We start from the raw sequence: 11,976 nt of genomic DNA, 5'->3' as shown, positions 1-11,976 counted from the left end.
AGAAATTGCATGGATGTTCTTAGCGTTTACCTAAACTTACAGCACCATTCTTTGCTCGTCTTTTTTTTTGCAAATTCGCCTAGATAAATTAATTAACGTTTTAAATATAGCTTGAAACGTTGAGGCGTCAATAGGAAAGTTGTGGAGCTTCACCAATATTACCCAGCCCAGGTACTTCCACCGAGATAGATAGCGTGGCCGTTTTTATTCTGGAATAACGAAAGCCCGTGCAGCTTAAAAAATACCACGTGACAGCGCGCTCTGTGCGCCCCAATGCACCGCGATTACAGCGCTCTCATGAGTGATTTGTAAAAATATCGCCAGCGCCGCGCCTGCCCATGCCGGCCCTTCACTTACGAGAAAGGGCTTCATGTCTTTGCTCGGCTCTGACATTACCGGCAGCGGCTAGCGACGGAACTCCGAAAAAGCGCTTAGTCAGCAGCCGCTCCCGTCTGTCGCCAAAGAACGCGCCGTCATCAGCCGTTTATTCCGATATGACGAAAAGAACAACTTTTTTCCAACGTTGAAGCCAATGCAGAATAGAAAAAATTCACACAACACATGCATCAGACATCTGGAATCTGTGCCTGACCCATCTGATAGAGGCCAAACGTTCGATACAGGCGCGTTGGAAGCAGCACCGGCTGAATCGCAAATTGAGGAAGAAGGTGGCTGACTTAAATAGGGCCATTGAACAACATTGCAGGCTCCTGTGCCGTCAACAGTGGAAGGAGATCTGCAACCGAGCTGACAGGGAATTGCATCGCAGTTGTACATGGAATCTATTTCGGCACCTCCTAGACGAAACAAAGACCAAGTCAAACCAGCGCGACCGCCTGGCCCGCCTCATGCACACCATCACACAACAACAAGGAAAAGACGCTGTTATCAGGAGCCTGGAGGCCAAGTATCTGCCAGACACGCCAACGGAAACCCACCCGCCGTATGGGGGGCTGCCCAACGCGTGGCTCGACCGAGACATTACCACATCAGAGGTACGGGCAGCGCTGCACGAGCTCAACACCCGCTCAGCAGCCGGCCCAGATCTCGTTACAAACAAGATGCTACGCAACCTGGACGACGTTTCGATAGAGGCCCTAACCGATTACTTCAATGAATGCTGGCATTCGGGCAAGCTCCCCCAACAGTGGAAAACGGCAAGAACGATCCTGATCCCGAAACCGGGCAAACCACTGGACATCGGCAACCTGCGTCCCATCTCGCTGACGTCCTGCGTGGGCAAGGTGCTGGAGCACGTGGTTGCCAACCGGTGGCAGGAATACCTAGAGAAGGAAGGCCTCTATCCTGACACGATGATCGGCTTCCGGCGCAGACTCAGCACACAAGATGCCATGTTACAACTCAAACAAGAAATCGTCGACAACAAGACACAAGACAGCAAAGTAATTCTTGGTCTCGATTTACAAAGTGCATTCGACAAAGTCAAACACTCAGCCATATTAGGACAAGTATCAAGACTCAACATGGCGGTAACGAGCTACAATTATATTCAAGACTTCTTGACCAACCGCACGGTAGAACTGCACGCCGGAGACCTCAAGCTCCCCGAACACAAGCTCGGCAGTACGGGTACTCCACAGGGTTCGGTCATATCGCCGTTGCTCTTTAACCTCGTCATGATCGGGGTAGCGAGGGCAGTAACGGCGACCGGCGTCCGGCATACGATCTACGCCGACGACATTACCCTGTGAGCGGCCGGCGGCACCGACGCCAGTATCGAGCAACAGCTGCAAGCGGCGGTTACCGCCATCGAGCAGCACCTTGATGGCACAGGCCTAATGTGCTTGCCCGCCAAATCCGAGCTGCTCGTCGTCACACCGCTTCGACCGGGACGGAAGCGCGCTCCTCTTCGGGCGTGTGATCACATCAAAATTGTGACTGCATCGGGGCAATGCATCCCCGAAGTTCCCAAGATCAGGGTCCTGGGCCTGCTGCTCAACAAGAGCGGCCGCAACGACGAGACCATCAACAAGCTTACCACCAAGGCAATGGACGCCATCCGGCTCATACATCGAGTCTCTACACGACGGGCGGGCATGCGTGAAGACAGTCTCGTGCGCCTTGTCCAGTCGTTCGTGATCAGTCACATCGCCTACGTTGCGCCCTACCTTAACTGGCACGTCACTGACAGGACCAAGATCAACACGCTGATCAGACGGGCCTACAAGACAGCGCTGGGTTTAATGGAGACCACGAGTACGGCTCGGCTCTTGCAGCTCGGCGTCCATAACACCCTAGAAGAAATAGCCGAGGCGCAGCTCACCGCGCAATTCGAGCGCCTCTCTACCACCAAGACGGGCCGCAGTATACTGACGTCCCTGGGTTACAACCCCCAACCGGGCAACCGTGCGAGATCACAGATGAGGCGCGGGCCCATATTTACGTGGACCCCATCCCGAAGAACATGCACCCAGAATACAACCAAGAACGGCGGCAGGCGCGGGCCAAGGCCCTCACAGAGCAACACGCCCAAGACCCGCACGCCCGGTACGTGGACGCCGCGGAATACAAGCGGGAAGGCTTCGCGGCAGTGGTCGTTGCGGCGGCTACCGGCACCAAGACAACGGCAGCGAGCGTGCGGTGCACGAACGCCACAGACGCCGAGGAGGTTGCCATCGCTCTGGCGATCACCGAGGCCGAGTGTCGCACCGTGCTCAGCGACTCGAGGAATGCCGTGCGCAACTTTGCCAAGGGGCGAATATGCGCGCCGGCGGCCGCCATCATCGGCAAGCTCCAACTTCAAGACCGCGGCAGCACCGTCCGTATCAAGTGGTTCCCGGCGCACGCCGGCGAGTGTGCATCCTCACCGAACCACAACGAGACGGCCCATTCGGCGGCGCGAGCGCTTACCTTCCGCGCCCCCGAGAGCGACCGTTCCGTGTGGTGGTTCGAAACCAAGGAGAGATTGACTAGTTATGCCGAAGTAACCAAGTGTTACCGCTTAGCTCGACGGACAATGCCGCCTCTCCACCCGGCACTCAGTCGGGAGGAGGGCGTAATCCTAAGACAAATACAGACCGCGTCACTCCTCGCCCCCGCAATGCTGCACGTGCTTCACCCAGAGCTCTATCCGAGTGGGCTGTGCGGTGTTTGTGCAGCGGGTCCGGCGGACCAATGGCACATCATGTGGGACTGTGCCAGGTTCCCGACGGCAGCTACCTCCAGGACTTACCCGCCAGAACTTCAAAGTGCACTGCAGTCAGCAGAAAAGGACTCACAACTATGGGCCGTCCAGCAGGCCCGGGGTGCGCTCGAAAAGCACAAACCTCGTGACCCACTACAAACGGGCCCAACTGGGCTAGTGCAGAGTAGGGCATAACCCCGCGTCGACGCTTGGCCAGCGTCACGACTCGTTAAATCGTCGTTTGCCGGCACTTTATTAAAGTTATTCCTGTCCTGTCCTGTGCGAGAGAGAGCATAATTTGTTTCAACGCCGCTTTTCTTCCAAGCTGCGCCAGCGGCTAGTTGCATGTGAGCTCGACCGTCTATTGCTGTCGTGCCGCACAACCGTTTCGAAGAATCTGTTTTCAGTGCCTAAAGCATGCCGTACTCAAGCGAGCAGAAGGCGAACATGGTCCGAACCTTGGGAGTGGCACGGGGCGACAAGAGGAAATACCGAAATTGGCAATGTAGGGCAGGACCTAGTGCCAACACAGTTATGAGCAGTTACTTGATGCTGAAAGAAGAAACTTCAGAAAGACGCGGCACAGAAGGGGGAACATGATTTCAAAGTCTTCAGTGTCAAGAGTTCTTAGGAAGGCTGCAATGCATCCGTATCACCTCCAGCTGTATCAAAAGCTGCAAAAAAGAGACTCTCAATGGCGGCTTGATTTTTCAAATTGGATACATGTGAACAGTGATGAAATACCGAATTTTGTTGACAAAGTGCTCTGGACAGGTGAGGCAACCTTCTCCAGAAATTCTCAAGTGAACATTCATAATGCGCTTTACTGAAGCGATACGAAACCGTATTGGGTGGCGCAGACCAGACACCATTACCAATGGTCATTCAGTGTGTGGTGCGGTATCTTTGACAGAAGAATAATTGGCCCCATATTTTTTTAGTACATGGCCCCTGCTCAGTGGTACGTGAACGACATCTTGGAAGGCGCAGTCGAAGATTTTCGCTGTGATCTTCCTCTTGGGCTTTTAAAACGGACTTGGTATCAGCACGACAGTACACCAGCTCACAGCAGCAGCCTTGCCTGAGCCTGGCTTGAAGAAGCCTTCAAACGTCAGTGGGTTGGGTGGCACGGACCAGTGGCATGGCCGGCAAGGTCCCCGGACTTGACATTTTTGACTTCCTATGGGGACAGGTGAAGGAACGAATATACCGCAAACCTAGATCTGCACCAGAAGCGCTAAAGGTAGAGATTGTTGAGGCCTGCAGCGAAATAACGTCTTGCATCATCAAAAAGCTACATGAGACGCGCTGAAAAGGTGCCAATACTGCATTATGGCAGAGGGCGACTTGTTTGAACACATTCTTTAGACAGACATCACTGCGAATAAATCTCTACAACCGTTATTCATGAAAAGAGCCATCTTTGTTAAACTGTTCTACGACGTGGGAAAGGCACGTAAGTGATATAAAATTACAAATTCTCGGCCGACAAGGAAAGGACACGAAGCTAAAAAGCAACCTTCCATGTCAGTTTACCATTCTTCCCTTTGTGACAACCAGCGTAATTCACATGACGCTATCAGGCTTGTTATAATGCGTGTTTACTTGTTGTAGTCTTGCTCCCAAATTCGAACTCATGAGCTTGTCCTTTTTCCTCCGTTTGCATTCTGCTAGCGTGAGAGTGGAATTATCGCCGCAGAAAGGGGAGCCGCGTGGTATTTTAGCTGCCGCCCGAACCCACTGGCGTTTATCTCGGAACCAAGCACAATGCGAAGGTCTGTCGTGGGCAGCACGAAAGAGGCGAAGCGAGCCATGTTTTTTTTTTACAAAACACAGTTGAGAGCGCTGTAATCGGGGCGCATTCGGGAGCGCGTTTTCACGTGGTATTATTTAGACTCCGCGGGCTTTCGTTTTTTCCGAATAAAAACGGCCATGCTAAGTCTGTCTCGTTGGAAGTGTCTGGGTTGGGCAATATTTGTGGAGGTCCACAACTTTCCTATAAACGCCTGAAGGTTACAAGCTATATTTAAAAAGTTTATTTATCTCAGCTAATTAGTCAAGAAAAGACGAGCAAAGTATGGTACTGCAACTTAAAATAAACGCGAACAGTATCCACGCGATTAGCATTTCGAAGAACGCATAGGTTCTTCTCAAAATCTTGCTCCAAGTTAGCTGGGACACTCTATATATATATATATATATATATATATATATATATATATATATATATATATAATGTTTCCGTTATACCAGCGAATTTATGTTGTTCCATTATGAAAAGTTATATTAAACTTACTTTTGGAAATTGGCAGAGTGTTTGAAACCTGCATAACACCTCCGCCGTGGTTTGGCGTGGCACCGATCTGCCGGATCAGTGCACGAATTCCTGTCACTTATACGGACGCAAGCCGGCCAGTGTAACCCCAGCTGGGAACGCATTTGGGCATGAATACAGGGGCTTGAGATAAACAGATTCGCTGTAAAAATTTCATCCAGTTCTGGCAATTTTGCATGGACACAAATCAATATTTACAAATCCTGAGTTTAGTTCGTCTCCGCAAGAAATTAACAGGCATGTGAGAAAAACGCATTAATTAAATTAAATAATTTGTGGGGTTTCGCGCGCCAAAAGCACGATATGATTTTAAAGCAATCCCGTAGTGGGGGACTCACGATTAATTTCAGCCACCTGGTTGTTTTTTATCGTGCGCCCATTGCACGGTACATGGGCGTTTTCTGATTTCGCCCCCATAGACATTCGGCTGCCACGGTCCATATTTGTTTGCGTAACCTGGGGCCCAGTAGAATAACGTCAAAGTCACTAAGCAACTACGGCGAGTAAAAAAGAAACCATTCGCGCAAACGCTCACAAGCACACTTTGGTGCGGGAGGAGTAACAGGCAGACGTTGCTAGACCGTTTAAACTGTAGAGGTGGCGGTTTACTAACCTGCACAAAAAGCACAACTGGGTTTTTGTGCAGCAGGATTGCTGCCGCTACACCGATTCCGCTGAAGGTGTGAAGATAATCCGACCTTCTTAAATCCGTCCGGTTAACCTGTATCGCTGGGAGTGTTGTCGACAAATGCTCGATCGAAACAATGCCACCATGAAAGTGGTGCGGCTTGCATGTGCGCACTGTATCGACGAATGAGGACAACAGCTGCACTGGGGAGGGAGAACTGCTCATCGCCACATAAACAAGTGGCAGCCGCGTGGCAAGCGGCTGCCACTTCGTTGCTCAAAAATCAGAATTGGTTTCCGCAGCGGACACACCACCACCGCCACACCATTAATGTGTCGCGGTATTGCGATTTGTTTGTATCGTCGTGCGTCGCCGTTGCAGTATACAGTGCTATAGACTAATCGTCAATGGGAAGAATGACACCGTCAGAGCAGCGCTGATCCCAGGTGAGTGCAATATCGACAGTCGGGGTCAACAGCTGCACTGGAAATGAATAGCTGGAAATCATCTCTGGATCTAAGGTAGCCATGTGTGAAACAGGTCGATGACCTGCACTAAAAGGCGAATTTGGTTTTTCAGCAGCCGAATCGCTGTCCGCCCCTTCCCTCGAGCCCACTTTGTTCGGGGCAAATTAGTGGCCATTGCTTACGGCGAAATATGACTTTTGACAAATAATTAACCACTATGGTTATTGAGACCCGATTACAGTGGTATGGTTTCTCCAGCGGAAGGGGCCACCGTGAGGTAGCCAATTATGGCCATGAGAAAGCAGCGGTAAGTGGAAGAATGAGCAACCAAGCTTTCTATGCAGATGACATTAGGTGCTACTTCTAAGCAATATGTTTGCTTGCTCGCACACAGTCTGCACGACCCAAGGGTGGCTGACTGTGAGCTTCATCGGGCATGTTACCCTCAGTACGCAGTCCGACTTCTCCATATATGAATGATATGCTAAGGGCAGCGTCACTGAAAGGTAGGCCAACAGCCTACGCGTTATTTATTTATTTATTTATTTATTTATTTATTTATTTATTTATTTATTTATTTATGTCACACGTACTTTCAAGGCTCGAAGGCGTTACAGAAAGGAGTGGAGTCAAAACAAAAAGTAATGCAGTAAAAATACAAACAAGAAGTATTGACAAAAAATATTACCATAAGGCATTGTGAACAGCGGTCTTGAAGTTGGTAGAGTCCGTGTTGATTGCGACTGATGCGGGAAGGCGATTCCAGTCCGTGCTTGTTCTAGGGATGAATGAGTCACTGTACCGGTTTGTACGGCACAATGGCACCCCGATTTAAAGGCTGTGTTCAGTGCGGGCCGAAATAGAAGAGGGAGGGACAAGAAGGGTTTCTTTTTAAGGGGTTACGCGGTTAAAGTCGTCCTGCAGCTCTTGGGAATCCTAAGTATTAGTAATTTTACGGTAAAGAACACAGTTATCCGTGAAAGGCTTTATGGAAGAAGAAAGAACGCACTCCTGAAGATCGTTAATATAGATTAGGAAGAGAAGTGAACCCAGGACTGAGCCTTGAGGAACACCTGCTGGTACATTAGAAAACCGAGAATTACAGTTCTTAGCGTTTAGAAACTGCGTCCTATTAGAAATATTTTTATCCACTCGAGTACTTTTACGTCCACGTTAAGTTCAGTCAGCTTAAGAAGAAGTAAATCATGGGTCAAAGATTCAAAGGCTTTGACAAAATCAAGAAATACGCAGTAAATGTAGGTACCTAGATAAGAAATTGCAAAGAGATCGTTAGTAAATGATAAGAGCTGTGTTTCACAGAAAAATTACCTACGGACACCATGTTTACAGGGGTTCAAAACGGAGTTTGATTCTAAAAACTCAGCCAAATGTGAATATATTATATGCTCGAGAATTTTACATGAAATGCTTGTTAGTGAGATAGGCCTGTAATTACTGGATAAGTGTGTGTAACCTGATTTGTGAACTGGAATCACATTTCCCATGCACCAGTCGTGTGGAAGAACAGACTGCTGTAATGACTGAGTGAAATTGTGCGACAAAATATCAGCAGAAAATGCATTAGTAAACTTCAATTTTTTTTTCAAAGAAATATAAACATGGTAAAGGCTGCTATTTCGGAAACACTGCCCAAGGTCGACACGCAGTATCTGATCCGAGCAGGCAGCCGTTGTCGAATACTATTTGAGCGAACAACTTGAAGTAATGATAATTTTATTTAAAGATTCGTAAACGAACGATATTAACCATAATTAGCGTATTCGTAAAAAAAAAAGTGAAAGAAAGTGTGAAGTGGTCCACTACAAAAAGAAAGTACGTATACGCACACATGTAGGTGGTATACATGTGTCGTTTTCGTCCATGTGGAGTTCACGCTCACTTGACGTTCTTGTCGATCACCAGCGTGCCTAAACTCTGGTGGGTTATTTGTAAAGTCGTCGTGTTTTACTGAAATAACCCCACGCACCCGGGACATGGTAATTAGTGTTATTGAGAACCAACAGCCAAGTTTCGTTCTTGAGGCATAGCATCCCAAAGCAATTTTTGAATCATTCATATGCCGCAGTGAAGAACTCCAGAATAATTGATCAGAAGCGGCTCATAAAGGTAGACCATGTGCTCGATCAATAGTCATTAGATTACGCTCTCCGAGGTCGGCAATCTAACACGCGACGTCACTATCACCAGCAGAACGCCGCAGCAAACGAAGCATTGCGGCTCGTAAAGAACCAAACAACCGGCCATGGCAACCCAGTGGCCTTGCGCTGCCAGCCTTGTGCTGCTGAGCTCGAATTCGAGGGTTGAAACCCGGTGGTGGCGGCTGCTTTCTAGTGAGAGCAGAATGCGAAAACGCTCGAGTACCGTGCATTGGGCGCTCGGTAAAGAACCCCCGCGGAGTCAAAAAATATATCCGGATCCTCCCACTACGGCGTGTCTCATTATGAGATTTTGGTTCGGGCACGTGAAATCTCAGATTCTTTTTTCTTCAATAATCAAATCATGGTTTTCTTACGCATGTAAGTGCGAAGTACGCTATCTGCTATTATTGATGTCGGAGAAGCTACGGACTATTATTAAGCGATTTGAAAAAGCTTGGTATTGAAATGTTTTGCTTGGCAGAAAAACGAAGATTACCATATAGAAATGGAGTCAGACAACTCGCACGCAAGGAGTCTGTGGTCGTTCAGCAAAATGCTCGAGGTAGTAATTACCGCTGGCGAACGAGTTACTGTCAGCCTTAAGGTGCCGCAGGCCACATCGGATGCAGACAAAAAATCCGTTGTCTTAAGCTGCACTTCTTGTTCCCCCCCCCCCCCCCCCATTCTCCAAGACTATATATATAGCTGAATAGTCAAGCGAGACAATGAACGCCCTCTTTGTTTGCGTATTTAGTGTGTTCGTTACAGAATAGACTGTCCCTAATTCCGCCTAAAACTGCAAAGACGCGATGCGGCAAATCACACCTATATCAAGCTGCTACGCGAGCAACATGGCTACTATTATGAATATCAGACGAGATTACACCACCAATATCTGTCGCATTGCAAAAACAAAATTTAGAAAAAGAAGAGGCAGAACCTCGAGACAAACACTTGGCACTGGCTTTCAGTTCCGCTGTCGAAGAAGGCACATGGAGACTGTGCCTAACGGTTGCTCATCGAGGCCGCTGCTCATCGAGGCCGCGGGTCTTTGCTGGAGGAAGGGTAGTTCGCCTCGTATCAACATTCGATTTGGCTCTAACTCTATTATTACTACGCCTTTTTTTTATTTAGTCTTAAGGAATGTCGCCTACGTGATGGACTCCTTAAGAAGAAATCCGGTACAGATAGGCAGCAAAGTGCCTGAAACTCTTGAGCCTCATGAATCGACTTCTCAAACGAATGGTTGGCTTCCGGCAGTGTAGCACTACAGAAAAGTACAACGCCACTTTACTTGGGCAACGTCGCCGTTTTCTCAATTTCTTTTTGTGAACTTGTATTGACACTCGCTTATCTTTCATATTATTACATCATGAGAATAAGATGAGGCACAATCGTTTCATGTTTTGCCTGCCTGCATCATCGTGCGTTTCAGGTTCCCATTTAAAGCCTCACACACTCAAGCTTTACAGAATGACTGGTGGCTGGACAGCCTTATCACGTTTTATGAGTTCTGCAGCTCGGGCACTATCAGCAGTCTGTAATCCGATCCCCTTTCGGTGGCGGTACGTACAAACAGGACCCTCGAGGCCTCTTAGTGCGCTCGTTGCCCGAAAATACAGACGCAATGATGGAACACACGTATGTGCACACAGATACACACACATACGTTCTCCCCCACGCACGCACATAAACTAACAAACACACAAAAAACGCCTAAACGCGCATCTTCGTCAGTGTAACATTAAACGCGCGTGCTGTTGTTATCTAGCCGTGTATCAAATGTCTTATTCTCAATAATATGTTTAACATTAAATTACAGTGAAGACGGCATTTGCAAAGCTGCACATCATGGCAACGACAGACACAAATCGTTTTCAGTCAGCTACTGTCCTCCACTGACTTTCACCCCTATCGTACCAATGCTTATTTATTAGCGCACCATGAGCGCGGGTTATAAGCTACATCCTTTTGTGCGCGTGCACGTGTAGCGCCCGACGTAGCGGACAATGTTGATAACGGCTAGCTATAAAGGAATGATGTGTTCACGCTTTAAAAGCAGGACGCTACGCGCTTCGGCTTATCTTATGTTTAGGCGTGCTTACTCGCTGCATGTGTGGATGACGACGTGCGTTTCCTGCCATTTTGTGCAGCGCTAACATTACGACATCGCGAGATAGGAGGCACAGGCATTTCATGCTTTACCTGGCCCCTGCCCACAGTCGCACATGCCGAATTGTCCGCTCATCGCGTATTTTCGGCACCCGTTCTGAGCCTCATGGACTCAAAGTCCAAGAAAAGGCTAGCGACTACCCACGGTTATTAAATTTTACGAGCTCTGCTCCATTATGTACTATCTCCAGAGCCAACGTCCCAAGGTCCTTACAGGAGACGGTGTGCTGTAGTATGTCATTCCTTACAACCAGTGGACAGTTGATTCTCAAACAGCCGACAAACAACTACAGCTGGCAACGCCATGTGCGAAACACGGTTTCGACTTTTACGGCACGAAAGGAAGATTCCTTCTGTGAACGCACTTACCGCGAAGTGTCTCTCGGCCATGTGATAGATACAGTGGCCTACCAGTGCCTTTTCCTTTCGAAACCACTGAGGAAAATTTAGCCGTGGGAGATCAAGACGACAACTTCTTCTGGAGTTTCTCGTGAGTTTTACGATTCACGTGTTTTCTCATTTGAGAAATGTTCTCATCAAGATGTAGTCGTGCAGCTTACGCGTATATTAGGGCTAATGAACGTACCCCGCTAGCAAAACCAAGTAAGCTGAGCAGTATTTGCACCACAACTGTAAAATGTATGCTGATATATGGGCCATATTACCCTGCAACACAATGTCGCACAATAGTATGAGCTAGGCCTACTGTCCCCCGGTCACTTAGCCATTAAGGGAATAATCATGTACCTGATTTTTCATGAAAGGTAAGGGTCATTTCCATGCATTTATTTGTTTACTTTAGTAAGTTTGAATGTCCGAAGTTATGATAGAATTTGGTATCGTGAACTTCTGTCTGTACAGCAAAATTGTAGGGCAACATCTGCACGACGTGAATTCATGCAACATACATTATTCTGGGGTGATTATCTGCGTTATTGCGATCAGCATGGAAATGCTGGTGCATGTGTAATTGGGTAATATGAAATTCATTATTAATAGGAATTTCAACGGTTATGTTTATTTTATGTTGTTCTGGAATGTAAGTTGTCTGTTAGGCTGCACACCCTGTG

The sequence above is a fragment of the Dermacentor andersoni genome, chromosome 3, assembly GCF_023375885.2.
Source record: "Dermacentor andersoni chromosome 3, qqDerAnde1_hic_scaffold, whole genome shotgun sequence".
NCBI lineage: Eukaryota > Metazoa > Arthropoda > Arachnida > Ixodida > Ixodidae > Dermacentor > Dermacentor andersoni.
This window is presented reverse-complemented; position numbering follows the sequence as displayed.